The following is a 26,445-nucleotide window of genomic DNA, read 5'->3' as shown; positions in this document are numbered from 1 at the left end:
ATAACATCAAGGAACTATTTTTAAAGCAATAAGCATCTGTAGGATGCACAAATGTAAAAGAAAAAATGTTAGAAATGCAGAAATAAACTAAATAGTGAAATACATTTCCAATAACCATATCTGAGGGGGTAGTTTGTGCAGTATACAATCAATTTGTAGAACATACCAAGAACTGTGTTGTGTTTAAATGTTCTGATATAATGCCTTATTACTATAAATGAAATTATTTATTGATTACAAATTAGCTGTAACTAAGGAATATACATGTTCTTGGTTTTGTAAACTACTTAGCATTTTTGGGTTGAACATCTTTTTATAGTTAAAGCTTGTTAAAAGTAAGATTTTGCATATTTTAAATGACATTATAAGCATCAGACACATCACTCATCAGACCAATGATTGAATACAATGCCCCATTCGGAATGTATCTGACCCGACACTTGCAGCAGCTGGAGAGGCCACAAAAGTTCCTCACCAAAAGGATAAAGGGTCTCAAACATCTGTCCTATGCTGCCCGACTGAAAGAACTCCAGCTCTATTCAGTCGCCACCGCTGCTCAGAGGTGACCTTTGCCTAACATACAAGGCCATGTCAAACCCAGATTTGATGAATATGCTTCACCTCAAAAAATCTAGATCCGTCAGAGCCACAAGGGCGGGAGACTTAAACCTCGACACGGCTATTAATAGGACGTGCTGGAGGGATAGATTCATCACCCAAAGACTCCCTATGCTGTGGAATAAAATCCCGGTATATGTGAGGCAGAGCACCTCGCTGGCCTTGTTCAAGAGAAATCTTGACCAATGGATGGGAGATCGCAGATATACCCCAGGGATTACCTCAGTGTCACTGCTCAACAGAGGCACAGCAAAATAATGGGTATAGTTCCCCATACTAAAGGGGTGGCTTAAGCCACAAAACTATGGGCTAGGCTTGTAAATGCCCTCGGGCAGATAGCCTAGTATGAACCTATGAACCTATGAACCTATGAATAGATATATGCGGTAGGAGTGAAATTTATTATAATTGCATAATATGATTCTAGTTGCTTAACCATAGAAACGCGACTTTACAATTGTTCTATTTAAAATGAGCAGTGAAAATGTAATTTTCTGTTCAGGTATTGAAAGTCTTCATGCTTTGAGACTTTTTTTATTTTGAACATTTAATTTTACTCTGTGTTTAAAGGACCCCCACCCCCATATAGTCACTGAAATGATGTGTTAAATCATTAAGCCACAAATGACAAAATAATAAGAGGCAATCACAAAAGTGTTAACACTCCCATATAATTTGAAACCAAGTCCTACTTTTAAAGCCGTATTTTACAATAATCAGAGAAAGGGACAGATGTACAATGGAGGGATTTCCCAACTGGATATATTTTAGAGCAGAAAGACATCTCCACATTTAAAAGGGATATAAAATCAATAATCAGCTAGATATGTGCATGTTCAAAACATGTCACTCATTACAAATTCTATTGAATTTCTAAATCTATGAGTTATTGTTCATGTCAGATACTGCAGTGATTTTTATATGAAATATGCATGATATCTATAAATAAAAAGAAACACTGAAAGTGCTGGCTTTTGTTTCAATAATATTTTAATGTACCATATGGGAAAACTATTTTGTAGAAAATGTCTTCAAGAAAGAAAAATGTTCTATTCTCATAACTGACACCACTTAAAAGTTAGCAATTATAGCACATCAAAATCTATCCTAATGTGATTGATTAGGCAGGTAGAGATAGCAACATTTGACTGTAAAATATATTGTATTGTACAACTCTTTAATTAATTCCTTGTCTGAAATCAAAGTGTAACTTCTTAAGGGGAAAGAAATTGTTTCATTAAACTATTTCCTGATCCTCCGTTTTGACTATATTTCCTTAGACCTTTGCCCTTTACGTCTGAAGCAAACAAAGTGAACATATTACTTGTGAAACTGTTAATTAGAAAGATGTTCTTCTCTTAACCAAAGTTCTGATTTCATGTTTGAATGACAGTATTCCAGAAGATAAGCTATGATACAGTATGCGTCTACAGAATTAAAATCGCTTGCACTATTATTGTTACAATTCCCCATTTTCTGTAGAAAAATAAGGAGTGTCCCCTATGCTAAATGCATTAAATGTAAACAAAGTCTAATGTTAGCAATTTTTTTAAATATGTAGGCTGCTTAAAGACCCAGCAACATTAGTATTATTTCTATACAGGATCACCCTTCTAACTTGATACATTTAGCTACATTTATATTTTCATTATTTCTCTGTTTATTCATTCATTAATGTGTCATTTTTGAGTGGAATAATATGCCTTATGGCTTCTGGGTTTCTCTAGATTCTTTTAAATGGAGTAAGGGAACAATTGGTTGCATACACTTCTGATTGTGCACCTTTTGCTATGGCTGTACATCAGGAAAGTAAGTGTATATGAGCAAGGAGGGCATTTAGGATTGTTGTTCCCATATGAAGAGTGCAGGATGCTTGCAGAAAACTTTTTTTTTTCTATTTATTGTGTTTTTATCTTTTTGTTTTTACTTTCCGTTTTGACACTGTTAGTTTCTGTGTGGTTTGTTAATTTTCTGTTGATCTGAGAGGAAAGCTGGCATTCATTGTAACCCATACCTCTCAACTTCTAAGTGCAAGAAGTCTGGACAAAGTCTGACAAAATGGGGAACAAAGGCCCAAAATAGGGGCACATTTTAAATATAGCTCTTATAAACTTAGAAAGTTGTTAGAGTAATAGGGTTTGTTTTAACATACGTTTTCTGAAGGATTTGAAGTCCAAAATTCAAATGTCTGTCATTATTTAGTGACTTCATCCCAGTGATTTGTCAGAAAACCACAAATTTTATAGCTAGACCAAAGATATGAGCCAAATATCTGGGCATTCTGCAAAAATCTGGACAGCTGAGAGATATGCTGGAGACTAAATTGTCAGTAAAAGTTTTTTTTTTTTTTAGTCAAGACTCTGTGAGCAATGAGGTGAGGTACTTGGTAGATAGATAGATAGATAGATAGATAGATAGATAGATAGATAGATAGGCATCGTTATAAAAAGTCAAGAATTGATACATTCTGTACCATGTTCGTACAGTTTTTTGAGAATAGTCAAATTTCTGAGTGGTGGTCTTTCATAAAAGTCCCCCTGTTTTTACTATTTTAATAGAGAAAATAAAGATTTCCTTTCATGCTTGAGATTTGAGAGATAATAGTTATAAAATATAACTTTAACTCCATGAAATAAAAATATTTTTCTGCCCATTGAGTCAAAATTATGAAATGTTTCTACATCTGAGCCAAACTTCTGGTCTTCTGATGCAGAGAGATAACTTCTATTTGTAATGCACCACTCCTGGGTTTGTCTACTGCATCAGTTACCAGAAAGTAGAAGGGAGTTGGGGGGGGGGGCCTTGGGGGGATGGGAATGGCTGTTACCAGTTTGCCTTCTCCTGGTAGTTGATGTACATATTCTGCTACCTGGCAAATAACCCAACTGTAGTTTGAAGACTTGAAACTATGTAGATGAGAGATAAGGGAGCATTATCATATCATCCACATCACACAAGGTACAAGTAGAACATGTGAGCATGAACTGCACTGCTACCATTGTTTACCATGGAGAAGGATGGGTAAATATTAGGCAGAGGGTGAAAGGCCTCCTATCCATCGAGATGGGTGTCCCTGTCTTCTTTTCATCATAAACTGTGAAAACTCGGGGCAGGCACTACCGATTGTGGACAGCAGGGAGATAAATGACTGAAACATACTGTTTTTGTGTATTTGACTGAAGGTTAACAATTGCTGAATCTTGGTTTGAAGGAATTTGCATTATTATGATAAGACAGTGTGTCAGACTCCTATTTTGTGTAGTCTGTGAATCTGTTTCCAAAGAATACAGCTGGTTCTTTAGGTACTTAGTTTATCTTTTTCATAACTGAATCATTATTAACAGAGATGTTACATGTAAGTGTTCTAGAATAACTTATAAAGTAACGATTACACATTATATCTCAGAATATTATTAGAAATTTAGTTTATGTACCAGAATGATGTAGACAAGTCAAATATGTTTGAAACAGCTTGGTGCATCATAATATGATCAGATCAATACATTCTCCTCATGTGTTAATTTTTCACATACTAGGAATCTAGCTGTAGCAATAGGTACACACACAGTTTTTATTTATTTATTTATTTATTTTGCTCGCAGCCACTTTTTTGTTGGACCTCTTATGAATTACCAAAGTTTCCAGATATTGTCTACAGCCTACATATTAAATACGCATTCCTTATGCTTGAATTATAGAAGAAAATGTGTGTCAATGCCACTAAAATTCTGATTGAAATGGTACAGTTGCATTTCTACTACCATGTCTGTATAATAAACTATTGATAAAGTGGTTCCAAAGGTAATACTGTCATTACTAATAGAAAGATATCTTCAGATGAAAGAGACTGCCAACTCTGAAGAAAAATTGGAAGGAGTACATGATTCCAGGTGCTTTCTCACAATAATGTCACTAAGAATCCAATACCCTGAACACAATATGTGCTGCTAGTATTTAGGAAGTTTTATCCCCAGTATTATAAATTGGTATGTTAATAAATAAGACTTGATATGATCAAAATAGTTCAGCCTTATTCATGTGTATGTGTTTCACAGTGAGCAAGTAATCAACATGTAACGATCTTCAGCTTAATCAGTAACACGTGGCCAGATTTTCCTTCAATCATACCTTTCAACTGTCCAGATTTCATAGAATGTCAAGACTTTTGCCTCATATTTTTGGTCTGTTTCTCATAAAATTTTTGGTTTCGGGCAAATCCATGAAGACTGCAGTCACTAAACAGGTTCACACATTTGGGTTTCAGACATATCCTTCAGAAAATGCATGCTAACACCAAACTACTATTATGGCAACTTAAGTTTATAAGATTGATATTTAAAATCTGTCCCTATGTTTCGGCCTTTGACCGCAAGAGGTTGAGTGCTATGTCTTCAATGAAGTAGTTACATATAGATTTGATTGACACAGAGAACAGATAAGCAGCGACATCAGATATGTCTAACCTGATGGGTAAGAGATATGGGTAGTGTTCAGTCAACCATTCAAATCTCTCTCTCTCTCTCTCCTAAAATTATCACCCCCAACTTGTTGGAAAAGTTAGACTACCAGTCACTGACTCTTGACAAAGTGCATAAATACCTTCCAAACAGAACTGGAACACGTGCTAAACAGGTTAAGGTATCAGATATTTAAGGAGATTGAATTTATGTCCTTTATTTTCTCATTTACATGTTGCAGCTTTATTTAGTGTACCGTTTAATATGAGCATAGTCTGAAGACCTTATCACATTGTTTATCACTCCATAATTATTTATTGTTTGTTAACTGGCTAGGTAGATAGCTTAAAGGACCAATCTCAGTCATGACCAAAGCACAAAGTTAATATTTTTTTCTATTTTTCTTTTTTATTTCTTTGCCTCCCCACGGGGAGGGATTTGTGAACTCTTCAAGGCACACCGATTGGCATGATCTCCATGGTAAAGACCTGGGAGATCACTGCTCATGGCCAGGGAAGATGGTCATGGCCACTCGGAGGGAATGATCCTTATGGAAATGAGAAGGGAGGAGGCATCCTCCCTGGATGCCCCATTGTGTATCTCTCCCTGGTGCTTAGCAGAGTTCATGTAGTTAGGGCTGGGAAGAAAAGCAAAAAATACAAACCACCCCCTGATGTCTGTCTATAATGACAGTCTCTCCCAGTAAAACTCACTCTAGTTGAGGGTAAGCAGTGGGCCATTGAGATGGAGGGGACTGATGGGATTCACAGATAAGGAGGATAAAATAAAACAAGACTAGTATCTGAAACACAGAGTATAGTAGAATCCACTCAGTATAATAGTTGAGCAGATATACCATTATCCATGTGAATATGTTTGTATGTGTACATACATCGGTACTCACTGCATACTTTAGGTATGCTACTTCTCATCTGCATGCTGCAGCTTTTTAAAGTGCATTCTTGTAATAAGCCAATATATAGGGTCTATATTAGAACATCAAAGTTTCAGGTCTTCGAATGTTCTAATATCGACACCTAGTAACCGAAAGCTGAAAATAGCGAAGTTTTACATAACCAAATTATTTCCTAGGGAAAAATTTGGTTGTCCGTTCCTGTCGCTTCGCTATTTTCAGCTCTGCAGTGGAAAGTTACGGTCGGGTTCAGGTAGTGTGCGATTGTGTGGACATGAGGGTTAGGTTGGGATAGGTGAGTTAGGGTTAGGGCGCGGGTCTGGTAAGTGTGCGAATGTTTGGACATGAGGGTTAGGGTGGGATAGGTGAGTTAGGGTTAGGATGCGGGTGAGGTGTGTGTGTGATAGTAATGGACCTTAGGGTTTGGGTTAAGGTAAATGGGTAGATAGTGGTGTATGTACAGTTTAGTGTAGGTTTAGATGTAAGATTTTAGGTGTATGTGTGTGGATTGCTGTTTGTTTGGTGTGTTTGTGTTGTGTGTATGTGTTTTGGAACAGCAAATTTTTTCCCTAGGAAAAAATTTGATGTTCTAAATTTTTGGTCTTACCGGTTTTCGGTTACTAGGTGTCGATATTAGAACATTAGAAGACCTGAAACTTCGATGTTCTAATATAGACCTAATAAATATATATATATATATATATATATATATATATATATGTATGTATATATAGATAGATATAGAGATAAATATATATAGAGCTATATATATATATATATATATATATATATATATATATATATCCACAAAGAAATGGTGAAGTAACCAAGGCACAGAATGTCCTAGTTTAAACACAGTCCAAACATGAATGAAATATAGATAAAATCCAAGATAAATTTATTTATGTAGGTATGCGCTTTCATGATACACATATCACTTCCTTAGACCTAGGTCTAGGTGACTGTGTTTAAACTAGGACATTCTGTGCCTTGGTTACTTCACCATTTCTTTGTGGATTTTTATGACTTCGTTGTACATTGGTGAAGTATTCATCCTAGCTGTTTCCTGTCTAGTTTTTTAAATATATATATATATATATATATATATATGCACAGACACATTAGTGCATATTATTTTTATGTTTGCAGATGACTTGAAATTTGCACATTTATTATATAAATTATATATAGTTACAGATTTATTTCATTTTTATACTATTATTGTCTTCAGCATACTCTGCATATTGATAGTTTTACTTTCTGTTACAGTAATGTTTTATCATCTGAATAACTTGTTTTCTTCCATTCATTTCTAACTTGCCTTTATGTTTGATCGCTGTGTTCAGATCTTGGCAAGAAAATAGCCAACAGATCAGCCCACTGACACAGTAAACAAATAATAAATAAATAAATATATATATAAAAAATGACTTTTCCAGTATTGCAATCTGTGATCTGCATATTATTATTGCAATCTGTTTTTCATTTGAACTGTCACCTGTTATCCCAAGTTCAAAAAGGGGCAGCTGACCAGCCCACATATCAGCTTAACTAACTAAATAACTAGATAATTTGATAGATAGACAGACAGACAGATGGACAGATAGATAGATAGATAGATAGATAGATAGATAGATAGATAGATAGATAGATAGATAGACAGACAGACAGACAGACAAAAGAAGTGAAGCTTGAAAGGTGAATTTCTTGACTTCATTTGAAAGGTTCATTAACAAATAGTTAAGAATGGAGGTCCTCCTACAATTCTTTCTAGCTTTGTAGTACTTGGAGTGTTAGAACCTGTGATGTGCAACAATGTAAAGAGAAAAAAATGTAGGAAAGCAATGTGTTTTACAGCTTTGAAAGTTGCAACACAGTGCTGCCACACAGACAATGAGCAAAAGCAAAATGTCCCTGGGATCAACTATCAGCTTTAAAAACTTTTTGGCACATTGTGTGTGTGTGTGTGTGTGTGTGTGTGTGTGTGTGTGTGTGTGTGTGTGTGTGTATGTGTGTCTGTCTGTTCAAAATGCTGTAGAGCTTCCAAATCTGCCACAGCACATCCAGTACTGTTGGTTGTTGTATATACTACTGCACATGTCTCGATTATAACAGCTGCAAAGGTGCATACAATTCTGACTTCAGAAAAGTACTTAACATGCTTACCTTAAACTTTACATACTACAAATGTTTTAATAATCTATATGTTACAAAATTTTGTAGACTAGATTGTGAAATCAAGGATTATCATATATGAGTTTGATATCCGCGGTGGTGCAGCGGTAGTGTTGTTGCCTCACAGCAAGAGGTTCTCCCGTTCGATTCTCGGCTGGATTGCAGTGAGTGCCTTCTGTGTGGAGTCTGCATGTCCTCCCCGCAGTTGGGTAGGCATTCGAAAGACATGCATAATTGGGTGTGCCTTTGTTGAAGGTTTAACATCGAGCTGGCACCTCGGTGTTCGTAAAAATCTACTGCCAATCATTAGCGGACCGCAGTTCCACTGTGGCGACCCCTAACCGGGAAAAGCCGAAAGACAACAACATGCATGTTACTGACATCAGAAAGGTACATACGCTTTTCTCTTTTGCCATTTCAAGAGCATAATCAGTGTGATCTCTGTATTACAAGTCTTTAGTAGCCTGTTCATGTAACAGTATTCTGTGGACTTGAGTTTGAAACTAGGAATTTTCACCTCTTTGGGGTTAAAAATTCTTACTGTTACATTGCTGTAACAACACAAATATGCATGCCTTCATTTTACATACTGTTCTGATGCTTAAACTGAGAAAAGCATGAGAGATAGAAAGAATATGGTGATTTCTTAACTGTGTTATGGTGTTTTCATGCTGTTCCATGCCTCACATTTGCCAGGAATTCAGAAACATTGTTAGAGCCACATACTTTAAGAATGTACTGTGTCATTGAGAACTGAATTTTCATTTTTTTTTACTTGCCTTTTCTGTCCTTCTGTCTTGTAAATTTTCTCCCTAATAGTGTTATATGTGTGTGTGTGTGTGGGGGGGGTGACTATGGGGGCTATCTTTTGTAATACCCATTAAAGAATGTATAGAGAAATCTATGGCATTACTTTTGGAGGTATATTGGCATATTTTCTGGTTCTCAGTTTATTTGGGCTTTGCTTTAGTTAGTGGTGGTTCAATTTCATTCACTGTACTACATGTACTGAAGTTGTCATGATCCTGTTAAAGCTAAAGTGTACTGTACAGGCTAAGTTGTTTTCATAATTTGACTTGTACAAAGTTTATTCATTGTGCATGCACAAAGGAAAGCAAAGCACACTGCCCTTTCATCTCTTTTAAGACCACAGCTGTTGCACATCCTGGTCATTGCTGGAATACATTGGAGTCCATCTTATTTTTTCTGTTATAACAGCCCATACCTAAATCCAGAAATTAGTAAAATGAAAAAAAGGCTTCCACCACAACGAAAAGTTCACTGAGAAAGTCTGTTAAATGTAGGCTTTAATAAAATGAAGAAATAAAAAGCACAAATTGTGCTATTCAGGTTGCAGGTCAAACAGGATATCCAGAATCCAGAAATTATTCTTGCAGTCCCAGCCTAACAAAAGACTACTAATATCAGAATCCTAATCTACATAACACCTGCCAAATCCCTCCTATTGCTCTACTTTATCCTCCTCCTGCTACACTTAAGTTCAAAACTATATCCCCAGCCCACACTCTATGCCTTACTCCCCATCCACACACTCCATCTAAGTACTACACCTCCATTTTCCATCTCTCCTCCTCCTAAACACACCCATCTCCACATATGTCAACCAAGCAATTACTAACTACATTGTATTATTTTCAAATCTCAGTCACTGACTTTATGGTAGCTATAACACAACACCAATACCTCAATGTACTAATTCAACATCTTTACCAGCTTATATCATACTGCATATATACACTTGCTCAAAGATAAGCACACCAGATATGGTTATCCTGTACATGCGTACCTCACTGGGTGCACAGTAACAAGGGCTGCCTAGATTACACCCACTACCCAAAGGTCCGGGACCGTAATGTATTTTTTTTTATGTTTTTGCAGGGGGGAATGCCTCCCTGCCCCCCACACCCACTGCAAATTAAATATGCCAACTTTGAGATCACACTACATTGAGGTAAACGATAAACACACCCACGGCACACCCACATCTACGCAAACCACCAGGTGAGGTACCCATGTACAGGATCGCCCTAGATACAACCCTACTACAAACAAAAGAAATGTAAAAAAAATTCCAAATTCAAATAGTTCTATCCTTATTTTCTACCAAACTTGGCTTTCTTGACTTCTGGTGACATACACCCAGACATCGGACCAGAGCAAACAAAATCTTGCTGTTTGGTACCTACCACAACACACTACCAATCAGATGGTGTAGACTTCTCCAATGATACAGAACTTCAACTCATACATTTATCTCCTGATACCCTTGTAGCTACAGAAACCTGGCGGAAACAGGATACTACAGCTGGAAAAGTCCTGCCTTTAGTTTCAATGTAGTATGACAGAAAACACAAGGAATCAAGTGGCTGTACCACATTTTATAAAAATGCTTTAGATCTCTCTCTCGCTCTATCTCTTTCTCTCTCTTACTCTGTCTAACACAGCACCATATCAAAATTTGGTCAAACTGAACTTCTTATTTTATTGCTTAAGCTTATCCTGGCAGAAATATCCCTGTCTTTGAAGACGTCTTCTGCTGTACCTCTGTCAATACTATGGCAAGAAACCAGCATATTAGAGCTGTTATTACTGATCATCCATCTATAAACATAGTGAGTTCCTTCAGCTGAATACATCTGTATGGATTCTCTTAATTAATCCATACTCCTACTAGCTTTTCCAAAGCTTTTTTCAGAATACACCATTAATTGAGTTGTCACATCATCATCAAATAAAATTGCATCAATTGGCACAAAACCCAATGGCTTAAATGATCGTGTTCTATCTTATGTCATTTGGCATCAAAGCCAAACATATAAACACCTCTGCAATCCATTCACATGTCTCTCTACGTTTAATGTAGACACCTTCATTACTACCCTGAAACAAATCAGCTGGAGGGTGAACAAAACCCTTCCATTAGATGTTGCTTTTGATACTTTCATAGAATCCTTCCTGAACACCTGAAATCGGCAATCACCCATGATATTTAAAAGACTTAAAACAAATATGGCTCCCTTGCTAACTAGGGGAAAAAAAACAGCTCATAACCTGAAGAGATAAGGCATGGGAAATGTATCTGTTACGCAGAACTCAAACATCCTCTAGCATTATAGATACCGAAGGAACTGTAATAAGTGATATATAGATCTTGATAAGTAGGTTTGCTACAACAACTTCAAAAACTAATAAAACTCCCCTCCTAAAGCATTTTAGGCATCCTTCTGTAAACTTCTTCACCCTGGCAAAACATACCAGCTTCCTCCATCTGCATAAGATAATTCTAAAGGTATTGCTACCCAGTGAAACCTGCATTTCATAGACTCATAAAACACAAAGCCACTAGTAATGAACAGTTCCATTCAAATCTGCTAACTCTCAACAAGTGCCATCTAACACTATGTTGTTGTTGTTCTTTCGGCTTTTCCCAGTTAGGGGTCGCCACAGTGGAACTCCGGTCCGCTAATGATTGGCAGTAGATTTTTTTTACGGGTGCCGAGGTCGACGCCCAACCTTCAATGAAGGCACGCCCATTCTACACATGTCTTTTGAATGCTATAATCTCCCATAATATATTTTTCTTTATTCCAGAATCCAACACAAAAATAAAAAAGTTATCTATTCAACCTCAAACCAACAACAGTGGCACCAGACCAGCTTCATAGGGAATATATGAAACTTGTTGCTGATGCTTTTACCTACCCAGTTTGTTTACAAGTTGATCACTCAGTCCAAGAAAATGATGTCCCTGCCCACTGGAAGAAATCGTTCACTATACCTCTGCATGAAGGAGGTCAATCCACTAACCTTTCAAACTGTGTAGACCAATAACAATTCAACCTCCCCTATCAAAGTTACTAAAAAGATACAGTCACACTCATATCTTTAGCTACATTACAGAAAATAAAAATGTCTTAAACATACTCAACATGGGTTCAGACCCCAGCAATAGCATGACTACTGCCCTGCTAAGTTTCACCAAATCAGTCAACTACTACTGGAATTTTCATTGTCTATCTACTCAGTATTTCTAGATCTATCTAAAGTCTTCAACTCAGTCTGATACAAAAACATCCTAATCAAACTTTCTTCCCTATGGCTGTCAGACTTTGACCTTTACTGGTTCTGCAGCTACTTATCCAGTAGGGGGCAGTTTGTCATATAAAAAATGACATATTTTCTCCCATTAACTATTGGAGTTCCCCAAGAAGCCATTCAAGGCCACCTACTGCTTAAACAATTTATCAGTCACCTCCACAAAGTTGCCAAGCATGCCACCATTATACAGTATGTTGGCAATTCAAATATTATCTGTGTGGCAAATATTCTGTCCACATTCCAGCATTTCACTCAACAGTCCTTCTCCTCCATCAAATACTGTCTAGATGACTCTCAACCCCTCTTGAACTTCCTCAAAAATCAGGTTAATATTCTTCACCCCAAAGCAGCTGTCTACTGAACCAAATCCCTTGACAAAACCATTAGCTAACAATACTGCAACAGAAGTGGTCAGTCATATACTCTCCTAGTTGTGATCACACATGAAAACAAGACATTTCACAATGATCTCTAATAATAAGTAAAACACACCAAAAGCTAGTATCCCTGTCTAAGATTAAACCATAGCTGACTAATTCAACCAGGGCTAGCACAGCTGCAACCTAAGCACTTCCCACACTCCTACAGGCATTCCCAGTTCTTACTACCTTAAGCTCAATACTAACTACCAAACTCAAGCATTGTGATAATAAAGAGGTGACATTTATTTCTAATCAACAGTACAAACTCCACCAATGTCTCTCATTAAAACAGTTAAGCTGCCTTGAACTACCTAACTCACTTGTTCACAGCTGCTAACAACCTGTAGGTATTTGCTACCTATGACAAATTCCCCCTCTTTAAACTTGATTATACAGTCCTACTCTGCAAACCAGACCCAGGACCCCCCAATAAATTCTTACTCTGCATAACCAAACCTGATAATACTGCAGGCTACCCCCTCAGCATGGCATCCAAATTCTAACTCCATCCAGGGCCATTAAAGCTACTCAGCAACCTGAAAGACTTAGAAATCCAACTGAATTAATATCTAATGGGCACATGGCTTTATACCTCCTTATCCCCTGGCTAGACTCCATACACCATATGTACTAACAACCACATCACTGTCTAACGTTACCACCTCAAGTGACTATGGTCTGCCTCTCTGTTTCTTTCTCTCTTTTATCACCCATTTCCTTACCTCTGTCTTTAAACCTGTACTCCCTCTGTCTTTATAAACCTTGTTTCACTTCCATATCTTCTAGCTCCCCTTCCTCACCTCCCCCCACTTTTCTGTACCTTGTTTCTTTTCTCTTCTTTGTGAAATACTGAGACTTGTCCCTGTTTCGAGTGTATTCTAATATGCAATGAAGTTGCATCCTTCACTAAGTGTTATGCATTGTTCATTGACATGTTGTATAAATAGGTTCATAGGTAGGTACTAGGCTATCAGCCTAAGGGCCTATGTAAGCCTAGCCAACAAGGTTCCCTTGCTTTCACCACCCAAGAAGGTTATTTTTCTGTGCCTCTGTTGAGCCACAGAAGTGATCCCCAGGGTGAATTTCCTATTTCCCATCCACTCATCAAGATTTTTCTTGAAGAGTGCTAATGAGGAACTCTGCTTGACGTGGATGGGTAGCTTGTTCCAGGGTATAGGAAGTCTTTGGGACAGGAATCTATCCCTCCAGCATGTTCTGTTTATTGTGGTGAAAAGGTTTAGGTCCCTGGAGCATGTAGCTTGAAGGGATTGGGATTTCTTTAGGTGTAGCATGTCCAACAGATCTGGGTTTGACATAGCTTTGTATGTTAGGCAGAGATCACCTCAGAGTAGGTGATATGCTATGGAGTAGAGTTGGAGTTTTTTGAGATGGTCAGTGTAGGGCATCTGGTTGAGTCCTGTAATCCTCTTTGTGAGGTATTTTTGTGGCCTTTCCAGCTGTTGCAGATGCCTTGTAAGGTACATTCCAAAAGGGGCGTTGTACTCAATAATAGGTCTCATGAGGGCCAAGTAGAGGGGAACAATGACCTCTTTTTTTCCTGGATGAGAACGCTTTTGTGATGAGGTGTGCCATGTAGAAGGATTTCCTGACTACTGTGGTGATGTGACTATCAAAGGAGAGACTACTGTCCACCTGAGTCCCAAGGTATCTTATTACATCTTTGGCATTAAGTGGACTGCCACTTATGTGGTAGTTCATGGGTACCGAGTTTTTACCAAAGGGAATGAAAATGCACTTTTTTGGCATTGAGCTTGAGGCCATGGCTCTGACACCAGGCATCAATCTCAGTGAGGCCCTTCTGTAGCATGTCCGCATCATTGGGGACTCGACTATGGCACCTAATTTGCAGTCATCTGCAAACATCATCAACCAGAGGCCCTCTGTATTAGCCTGTATTTCAGAGAAGTAGATACAAAACAGGAGAGGACCCAAGACTGAACCCTGTGGTACTCCACTTGTCACAGGTTTGAAGTCAAATTTGGAGTCTGCATCTTTTACAGTGCGGGTTCTGTCAGTGAGCCAGTTGGCAACCCATCTTGTAACATATGGATTTATGTTCTGAGGAAGTCTACTAACAGTAGTAGATGAAAAGCGCTTTAAATTTTATTAAAGTGTTTATGCCAACCTTTATTCAACAGTGGATTTTCATTCGTGACAACTATTGTGGTGCTCACTACAATTTGTGACTTGGTGTGCCTTTTCGTATTTATCAACATATGGATTTATACCCAGTTTATTGAATTTATCTATGATTCAAGAATGGGGGGTGGTGTTTTGTATATTGATATGCTCTGAAAGGCAGCTGTTTTGTACCCTTTTACTACAGTAACTAGGACTGAATTGGTGTTCCTTCTATATTTATATGCAGTTCTGTTCTTGTGAAAACGTGGATGTTTATTTTTAAATTATTTTCTTACTATTGCTGCTGGCATGGACTTTTTCACAGTGGGTCTCCACTGACAAGGGTTTCTTGCCCAGCCTGACTCTCCCATTAAACAAATGCCAATGAATAAACACATCTACAGGGAAATACTTATAGTGGCAGGAAGAGGCAAGTTATGAACCATTTTTAAAACTTTGTGGTGATTTTAGTATTATCCTTTCATTCAGGGGAGCTGAAATATTACTTTGCTATACCTAGGAAAGTATTGCCATGAAAAAGAAGCAGTTAATTCTCAAATGTTCTAAGTTTTCCCCTTCCATTTATGCATTGTGTATGCCAATTATTTTTCTTATATATTATTATGCATTTAAATGCTGCCTGCAAATGGTATATAGTGATCGGGTATTACCCTAGTAAACAAACTAAAATAAATAAAAATAAATAAAAAAATAAAACTTATATCTACAGTGACTTTAAGCTTCAGGGTAAGACCATTCCTTTTGGTTTGCTAACTGTTTCTTGATTCACTTTTACTTTCCTGTGTGTCAGACATGCTATTAACTATGCAACAGATGGGTATGTGTTTTACTAATTCTTCTAAAAATGCCACTTATAAAGATATTTAAATGGACTTGCCTAATAGTGATTACTGTATCATCCCACTCTTTAGTATTTTTTCATTTTACTCTACCTAATATTGCATAAAAGTATATTCCCCAGATTCAGCAAGCCCTGCATGGTATGCAGGACTAGTGCAGGAGCTCCAGCAGGCAATATGTCTGCCGTGCAATCCAGGAGTAAGCTGTAGGGACGTGTATGAGCACTCCTGCACTAGTCCTGCACGGACTCAGCCCCTGTATGCAAATAACCCAATTTGCAGGACAAATCCATGCAAATGAGGGAATTTGGGATCCAGGAAGCTGGAAACCAGACGTGCAGGACTAGTATAATCTGCAGAAATGTACTCCGCCAGTAACGGAGTACATTTCTGCAAACTACAAAACGTTGCCATGACAGTTCCAAATAAAGGGTGGATATTAAGTAGAAAGCATGCCAATGGCCAAATATAAGGCCATTGGCATGGAAAACAATTGCAAAAATAAAAATAATCCACTTTTATTTATTTTTTAGCCGATCTCAGCTGTTTAAGCATAGGGTAGCGGCATGCAAACGATATCGGGCGGAAAATATGAAAAAAAAAACTAAAATAAGCATTTTAACCAACATCACTATTTTGCCATTATACTCAATGGCAGGCAGAAGACAACATAGCCACTGAATAGTGGTTGCTAAGGGGTGAGGCTCAGTGTGGGACATGTAACTATGCATCAGCAGGCAATCCTATGCAAGTGACGGGAATGATACTGAATACCAGATTTCCCCTGCATGCTAGGCAGCACCCACCAGTGTAAGAGCAGGAATAGCTTGGTGCAAGCCTAGGAGCTATCTGACATCATGGGGTGGTGTGTCTGGCATACTGTAAGTGGATTGGAGCCCTGTGGCATGGGTTTGCCCTTAGCTTAACAGAGCTACGCAAGGGGTTGTGTCTGACGCTGCCTAGCACTCTTTACATTGCCTAAGTGGGTCTGCACACTGCACACTGGGTTTTAAAGGAAAAAAAACAGAAAATAGCAGCTCTGTGTATATGTGAGCACTGTGTTTGTGCAGTGTGCCCCTGGGCTTAAAGAGGAAGGCAATGGGAAGGGAAAACAGCAGTAGGAAGATAATCAGGTAGAGCTAGCATAGCTGGCAGGTGAAATGTATCAGAATCAGCCAATTAAATAGACAGCAGACCAGCCAAGCCAAGAACACTACTATAAACTATGCAAACACCTTTCCCTCTGGTTTTTCCCACATACTCTACACCACCGGTGTATACAGGCAGGGAACTTTTAACAAACAAAAACAACAAAATGATAGGGGCTGCAGCAGCTATCAGACATCGATATGTGGAAGAGGCTGAGGGTGGTAAGGATGAGAATGCTGTTGACCAACCACAGTGAGGAAACGGAGAAGGGTGTACAGACCCAAGGTAACCTACCTGGGGCTACATGATCTGGAGATAGTGGAGTGCTACATGGTGGACAGGAACCTCCTACAGCAAATTGTTGAGATGTGCCGGCCACTCCTGACACACAGAACTAACAGAGGGGTTCCCATCCCAGTGGATACCAAGGTATGTGTAGGCCTAGTAATACTAGGCACAGTACCTCACAAAGACCAACTGGGGATATCATGGGGATCTCACAGGTATCAGCATCCAGGGTATCCCACCAGTTCCTGGATGACATGTCAGCACATGCCTGTGAGCATGTATATTTCCTCAACACCCGTGAGGTGTTGCCCAGCAATATGCATCTCTTCCACCAAATAACAGAATACCCTGAGGTGGTGGGTGCTATAGACTGCCTGCACATACACATCAAAGCACCACCCGGTGAGCAGGGTAGGGGCTACATCAAAACAAAAGGGCTTCCCTTCTATCAACTGCCAGGTCGTGTGCGATGCCCAGGGCATTATAATGAATGTGTGTGCTGGCTGCCCTGGAAGCTATCACAATTCCCACATCTGGCATTTGACGCAGATGAATAAGAAATTTGCCAATGGGGGCATCCCTTATGGTCACCTAGTGGGGGATGCTGGTTACGCACTGGAGCCATGGCTGATGACACCCATCAGAAATGCACACACACCCGAACAAGAACTCCATAATGAGGCACACGCACACACCAGAATCTAATAGTGTGTATGTTTGGGATGCTCTCGTCATGGTTCCAGTGCCTGGACACATCCGGTGGAGCCATGCAGTACTCACCAGCTACATGTACCCAAATTATTATTGTATGTGCCATGCTACACAATATGATCATACGGAAACAGCTGCAGAAGGAACAGCATGAAGCAGAGCCACACAGCCCCCCACCAATGCCAAGGCCTGTATAGGCACAGAGTGACTTGGAGGAGGAACAACCTGAGCCTGCCCCAGTAGGCAGATAGAAGCATGCCCATTATGCCCTGGCCATGGCAAAGAGGCAACGCATAGCACATACACTGACACAGTAGAGACCCAGGGAATGACACCTCTCTCTGACTCGCACATACAGTAAAAGAGATGCTAAACATAACACTACCTGTGCTCAACCATGTATAGGGAGTGTACTATGTGCATCCAACATAGGCATCCTCCAGCACCATCCTCAGTACTGGCACACCCACAAGGTAAATCACTCTCCTTACCAATTGCTGATTGAAGTAGTATGTGTTGTTGCTTGTATCTATGGTATGGATGTGAGCATGCAAGGGAATCGGGTGGCTGAATGGTATGCCAGCAAATAGTAGACACCTATAGTGGCACCATGAGATCTGTAACAAATACTGGTGTCACCACAGTAGCCAGTACTACACATGGTGACAAAACCCACTGCAGGAAATGTGCTGGGCCACATGTGTGTCCATATGACTCACACATGCCAGTCAGGGAGGTTCACATACCCAACAACAGTCTCAGCCAGCAGGACAGGTGTAGACAAACACAAACAAAGGCTGTGCTAAGGCCTCTGAATCATGGCTATTGGTAACCTCCACCCCCAGGCCTACACAGACAGACTACATCAGGTCAGGCAGTGGGATGTTAGCTCTGAACGGTAGGAAGTCAGAAACTAATATGTAGGTCAATCAAACCTAAGACCTGTAGTACACTGATATGCCTCTAGTCAGCATGATAGGTCAGAATGAAATACCTGACATACCAGCACAGTCAAAGCAAATGTGTACAAGTGTCAGGTGTGCCCCCCCCAATCCTGAGTAGAAATGTAGAAACCATAAGGTGTGCCCCCCATCCAATGTAGAAATGTAGTAACAGTCAGGTGTGCCCCCCCAATCCTGTGTAGAAATGTAGAAACAGTCAGGTGTGCCCCCTCCCCCAATCCAGAGTAGAAATGTAGTAACAGTCAGGTGTGCCCCTCCCCCCAATTCTGTGTAGAAATGTAGAAACAGTCAGGTGTGCCCCTCCCCCAGTCCTGCGTAGAAATGTAGTAACAGTCAGGTGTGCCCCCCTCCCCAATCATAAGTAGAAATGTAGAAACAGTCAAGTGTGCCCCCCAACTCTACTTAAATATGTAGTAACAGTCATGTGTGCCCCCCAATCCTATTTAGAAATGTAGTAACAGTCTGATGTGCCCCTCCCAATCTGATGTACACATGTTGTAACAGTCAGGTGTTCCCCCCCAAATCCTATGTAGATATGTAGTAACATGTATGTGTAGGTATAATACCTGTGGAGCACAGATGCCCAAAGGTGGCCAAGGTAACAAGATAGATTGTAGCATTTGTACAATAAGCAGGTATGTCTGTGTTAGGTTGGTGTGTGTTTCATATTCTGTGAGAGTGGTCAGTAGGTATGCATGTTGAGGCATGACCTGGTGGCCATTGCCCAATACTGCTGATGACAGGGCTAAGTTCTCACAACTGCAGTGCCAAAGACAATTCCCACCAGTATAACACATATTAGCAGTAAGCCACTGTAAATATATGGTGGTAATATGTGTCACCATCTGAAAGACTGACATTGCATGGCTGTTGGGCTAGATATACAAGCAGTACACAGGGAAAAGTACCCAAGACATACAGTATATAATGTGTAACTGTGAAATGGATGCAACCTTTGGAATTGTACATACAGGTATGCATCACATTATCTGGGCCTATAGTAGGGGTATGCTGGTGTTGTCCGCCGAACACTTGCAGATCACAAAGGTGGTAGGACTGATGTATTGGGAAACAGCTGATGTACCTTCACATGCCAGCATAACTGGAATGCCCCATGCATATCTGTGCGTCAGATAGAAGAAGTGTCCATAGCATACATGCACGCAGCTCACCCAAACACCCCCCATAGGTACCTCTCTGGTCGTATCCCTGCTGTTGGGAATGGGTACAATATGACCATCACCTGTATATGGCAAAAGTGAAAGAATGCAGCATGCAGCACAGATGTCCCATGCAGGTGTGTCCCTAGCTGTAGGTAGCACCCTGTCAGCATCCACACCACCTAATCAATACTAATAGAAAGTTTTGGCATGAACAACTAGCACACCTACCCTGTCACCCCAGGGGAATATACTGTATGGCAGTCTGGGACTGTAGGACTGACAGAATGCACCAGCCTGCCACAGATGGCCCACACCACCAAATGGCCTACAGGCCTCTGCAAAAGGCCTGTGTCTCACACGTACTGCCAATGCATGTTAAGTCATGGACACCAAAATAACATAACACACTCCACATAAGCCATATGCAAGGCCATGTGGACAAACCACAGTAACATGTCCACCATGTCCCACTGCATGAACTGTAGACCAACACCAAATCACAGCTGTGATAAGGTGATAACCTTAGGGAAAGTATCAAAGAATGTATGCATAATGTATGGAAGAGCATAGAATAATGAAGGGGGGGTGCGGGAGCATGGGCAGCTTGGAATGTGCAAGGTCCGGCACACAGCTCTGTGCACACACTATCCCTGGCTGCAAACACATAAATGGGTGGCTACAAACCTGCCCATACATCACAATAGGGGTAATGTCCTGACTCATGGCCCCTGCCTCTGGGTAACCAATGTGAATCTGTACAGCTGTGAGGTATTGCCACAGCAAGATAAGGCCATGCTGTCATGTTAATGGATGTACAAGTATGGGATCCTCTGCCAGCACTGTACCCAGGTGCTGAACCAGATACACAGACCCAGCAGCAAGTGTCTGTGGCTCCCCCTCCAGAATGGCATAACTTAACATGAATATGTAGGTTTCTGCCCACACTACTGGACACAGCTGCATTCACCCTTGTTCCCCAGGACATCACTGTGATCAAGAATGTCTATTTGACAGTACCTGAGGACATAAAACATCACAGTGTATAACAATACATATATCTGAGTATCTCTGCTAACACCAGTACCATGTAGCAGAAGCAGCACAGACACAATCACCTACAGTACACACTATCCCTTGCACAGTGTGTCCCCATGTTGCCAAATGATCTACGGATACCCTGTAGAAACAGTGTGCTACCTGTAGGTGTACACCTCAAAGGTCTGCACTGGAGTACAAACTACCTGTGATGGATCCACACATTCAATACAGAAGGGCATACTGGGCATGCTCACACACTTAAACAAATGAAGCCCATGAATGCAAACAACAGTGGACCATACATATCTGACAGTTGCAGATGTTAGTGCATACACTCCTCAGTATGCACCAGTCATGTTTTGCACACACATTGGATAGGAATACAGACATATATCCAAGGACAACACACTATAATAAGCCAAATGTAAACATAAATAGATGTGTGGAAGAGAGCGACTGTGACAAAGAGCCATCCATCATGAGTCCTGTCGTAACCTGCACACAGCCAAATGCCTACAGCCACAGGATGTGTAAATGTCACTCACTGTAGAAATTAGCCACTGGTATCCATCAGCATTACAGACTATGTGGTGCAAGTGCTAGCTGTGCAGCATGACTCTACAAGGCAGTCATCCTCTAGCAGCTGTATACACATACCTGCGGAATATAACCCTGCATGTGCCTGCATGTGGTGTGTCAACCTCTAGATGAATGGGTTATGGCCCATGAACACACACTGCCCTCCCCATAGCCCTACTATGACAAGCCTGCTGATGTCATCCACTCTGAAATACACCTTTGGGAACGAGTAGCCCAGTAATCTTTGTGGCGTGCCCTAAAACTGCGAAATGCTGTAGTGTGATAAATTAGTTAGGTAGGAGGTTTAATCCCAGACATGGCAACTGTCTGTGTGTATGTCTCTGTGCAGAGAGCAATGCTTTTTAGGCTAGTCATGCTCACTACAATTCAAATGCCTTACTTTGGCAAGGCTGCTGATGTCATTCACTGTGAAATACGTCTTTGGGAAAGGTGTAACCCAGTAATCACCGTGGTGCGACCTATAACTGTGTACTGCTGTAGTGAGATAAACTAGTTAGGCATGAGTTCTAATCCCAGACATGGCAACGGTATGTCTGTGTGTGTGTGTGTGTGTCTGTCTGTCTGTGTAGGGAGCAATGCTTTTTAGGTTACTCACACTCACTACAATTCAAATGCCATACTTTTGCAAGACTGCTGATGTCATTCACTGTGAAATACACCTTTAGGAAATGTGTAGCCCAGTAATGCCTGTGACACATCCTGTAACTGCATAATGCTGTAGTGTGATAAACTAGTTAGGTAAGAGTTCTAATCCCAGACATGGCAAGTGTGTGTGTCTCTGTGTAGGGAGCAATGCTTTCTAGGCTAGTCATGCTCACTACAATTAAAATTCCCTACTTTGGCAAGGCTGGTGATGTCATCCAATGTGAAATACACCTTTGGGAAAAGTGTAACCTAGTAATCACCATGGCACAACCTATAACTGTGTACTGCTGTAGTGTGATAAACTAGTTAGGAAGGAGTTCTAATCCCAGACATGGCAACTGTGTGTTTGTGTGTTTCTCTGTGTAGGGAGCAATACTTTTTAGGCTACTCTGATTACAATTCAAATGTCCTACTTTTGCTAGACTGCTGATGTCATTCACTGTGAAATACACCTTTGGGAAAGGTGTAGCCTAGTAATGTCTGTGGTGCATCCTATAACTATGTAATGCTGTAGTGTGATAAACTAGTTAGGTAGGAGTTCTAATCCCAGACATTGCAAGTGTGTGTGTGTGTGTGTGTGTGTGTGTGTGTGTGTGTGTGTGTGTGTGTGTGTAGAGCAGTACTTTTTAGACTAGTCACACTAACTACATTTCAAATGTCCTACTTTGGCAGGGCTGCTGATGTCATTCACTGTGAAATACCCCTTTGGGAAATGTATAGCCCAGTGATGTCTGTGGCACGTCCTGTAACTCAATAATGCTGTACTGTGATAAACTAGTTAGGTAGGAGTTCTAATCCCAGACATGGCAATTGTATATGTGTGTGTGATTGTGTCTCTCTCTGTGTAGAGAGACACACTTTTTAGGCTAGTCATACTCACTACAATTCAAATGCCCTACTTTGGCATGGCTGCTGATAACATTCACTGTGAAATACACCTTTGGCAAAGGTGTAACCCAGTAATCTCTGTGGTGCGTCCTATAACAGCTTAATGCTGTAGTGTGTTATAGTACTCTGGCAGGGTTTCTTTTCCCACACATGGCAAGTGTGGATGTATGTGTGTAGGGAGCAATGCTTTTTAGGCTAGTCACTCTCACTACAGATCAAATGCCCTACTTTGGCAAGGCTGCTGATGTCATTCACTGTGAAATATACCTTTGGGAAAGATGCAGCCCAATAATCTCTGTGGTGCATCCTATAACAACACAATGCTGCAGCTTGATATAGTACCCTGGTAGGGGTTCTATTCCCACACATGGAAAGTGAGGATGTTTGTGCGTGTGTGTGTGTGTAGGGAGCAATTATTTTTAGGCTAGTCACACTCACTACAGATCAAATGCCCTACTGTGACAAGGCTGCTGATGTCATTCACGGTGAAATACACCTTTGGGAAAGATGTAGCCCAGTAATCTCCGTGGTGCATCCTATAACAGTGTAATGCTGTAGTGTGACATAGTACTCTGCTTGGGGTTCTATACCCACACATGGAAAGTGTGGATGTTTGTGGGTATGTTTCTGTGTGTGTGTAGGGAGCAATGCTTTTTAGGCTTGTCACACTCACTACAGATCAAATGCCCTACTTTGGCAAGGTTGCTTTTGTCATTCACTGTGAAATACACCTTTGGGAAAGGTGTAGCCCAGTAATCTCTGTGGCACATCCTATAACTGCATAGTGCTGTAGAGTAATAAACTAGTTAGATAGGATTTCTAATCCCAGACATGACAGGTGTATGTGTGTGTGTGTGTGTGTGTGTGTGTGTGTGTGTGTGTGTGTGTGTGTGTGTGTATCTGTGTTTTACATTTGTATCCTGTGTGGAGATGGTGGTGAATGTGTAAAAACTGGACTCATTGTAGAGTGGGGGTTTGCAAATTTCTTATATGGTGGCCCTAGTATATGTCACAGTGTCCACCTTACAGGAATAACAGATGTGAAATAGCCGAGAGGCTGGGGTGCCAATCTATACCCCTACATGTGACATCAAGGCCTGGCAAACAAAGTTAGCAACCCTTGTATTACCCAGAGCACTCTCAACCCATGTCTCATACACAAACACACTTGCCTAGGCAACAACCGCTATATTGGTAGTACCCTGCATATTGCCACAGATAGTAACCATGGTGTGATTGCAGTAGACTACAGAGGGCATGGCACCCTGTCCATCAGTCCAGCAGGCATGTGCATGCAGACAGTGCACCTTCACTATGTTTCCCACTGGACACCTGCAACACCTGTGATGCCATCAAATGTGACCCACAAAGGAAATACCATGCCTTAAACACATGCCCTGTATGGACAGATGCCACTGACACCAGGGAATACCTGTATCATGCTATCAATGTAGGTGCAGGGTCAATCTGCTGTCCATTACCAGTTCCCACCACATGAGGCCAGAACTGGCACATCTGATGATAATCTGTGAACACAACATGGGCAAGACACCCCAGGTACAATTCCACGTGTCACTGTACATGCATGTGGGAAGTGTGTACATCCCAGACACTGTCCATGTCATGGACTAAAGAACACATACATGGTAAGCAATGCATAGAAATGGCCACATACAATAGTTACCCAAGTTACTGGATGGTGAATACAATACCCACCTGTGTGGGCCAGTCGAGACACTACACCCCTGAGCCATACTGCAGACCATTGTCATGTGGCCTGATGTCAAGATATACCCATCACCTAGCCTTTTATAGCCATCTGGCACAGTCAACCACTACACACCCGTGAAGCAATGCACCCATGCATGTCAGTACTGGCACCCTGTGTCTGTGTATGATGCTTATAACCACATTCACACTCACTACAACCCCCATTGCCATACTGAAGCATGCTGTCTGATGTCAGACACCTCCACATACCCTTTGCCCATATAACCTCCGGATAACCACTGTGGTGCATGTGATACCTACACAGTACTGTATTGTGGCAAATTAGTGAGGAGTTGTATTCCTGACCCTGCCAAGTGTGTGGGCCCCTGAGAGAGTGTGGCTGTTTGATGCTGACACCTGTTCATGTGGACAGGCACGTGTACTACACCTACCGTATAGCTACCATATCACTTTTGCAGATGTCACTCACCATCACATATACATTTGGAGAGCTCCTCAACATGTGGCACATCCAGTAACTGCATTGACATGTGCTAGCAACACATAGTCAGTCAGGGGGTTGATACCCTGTACTGGTAGGTGTGTGACACAAACATGCTTAAGTTTTACTCTCCCACCCCTCTCTGACTTATCCGTGCCTCTGTCTGCCTCTCTCACTCACTGTCTGGTGGATGTGGAGACTTACACCTGCTTTTCTTAGGCACCAGCATGTGTTTTGTAAGTGATGCTCATGATCAGCTGACGGCCTCTGCATGAATTGCAGCCCTCCTCTAGCTGATTGCATGTGGAACAACTGTGGTAACATTCCCATAGCCAATTGCATGGAAACACACTCCAATATCTCGGAACATCATGTTGGTGTTGGGCCTTTTCATTCACTGTGAGCAGGACCTAGATCTGTTGTTTGGCAAACAGCAGCACAGATGGAGTAGGGATTTACCTCTAACAACATACACCATGGAAACAGGAGGGGGTTGTGCCTGACATGAATGTTGCTATTCTGTATTTTGAATAATGTTGGTTTTACAAGATGTGTGTGGATATGGCTGTTCTACATGTTTTAATACTTGTCATGACAGTGCTATGTTTCTGAGGAAAACCCCATCTGTAGAGTCATTTGCAGACTGGGCAGTGTGTGGTGCCTTTTGTTTCTCGTGTTACCCACAGAGCACCTATCTGTGAAATGCAGAAGCATAGTGTGAGGATTGCAGACAGTATATGGTGGCAGACATGAGAATTACTGTCACATATATGTAAAGACTCATGGAACTTCTTAAAGGATATTAAGCAGATACCCTTCGAAGACTCCTATTTGTTAGTAAAGGTTGATATAAAGGATCTGTATTCAGTAATTCCCCACCAGGAAGGGTTGGAACGGTTTAATTACTTTTTATATGAAAAGAAAATAAACCATTTTGATGCAATAATGTATACCCAGTTGATGGAGACAGTCCTTAAGAACAATTTTATTTTATTTAATAAGGAGATTTTTTTACAACAGGAAGGGGTAGCTACGGGTTCTGTGTGTGGTGGTCTTTATGCTAACATAGTGGTTTTACAGTGG

At 40.7% G+C, this 26,445-nt stretch overlaps 1 protein-coding gene across 4 annotated transcripts in view; it reads left to right on the top strand.

Annotated features, from left to right (window-relative positions):
- The window catches only part of LOC122813204 (voltage-dependent R-type calcium channel subunit alpha-1E-like), a 4,399,719-nt gene that overhangs the window by 3,669,828 nt on the left and 703,446 nt on the right, over positions 1 to 26,445 (top strand). The window lies entirely within an intron of this gene.

The sequence above is a fragment of the Protopterus annectens genome, chromosome 10.part0 (assembly GCF_019279795.1).
Source record: "Protopterus annectens isolate FY-2018-M chromosome 10.part0, PAN1.0, whole genome shotgun sequence".
In the NCBI taxonomy this organism is placed as follows: Eukaryota; Metazoa; Chordata; order Ceratodontiformes; family Protopteridae; genus Protopterus; species Protopterus annectens.
Note: the sequence above shows the minus strand (reverse complement) of the source record. Positions and strands in the feature narration are given on the sequence as shown.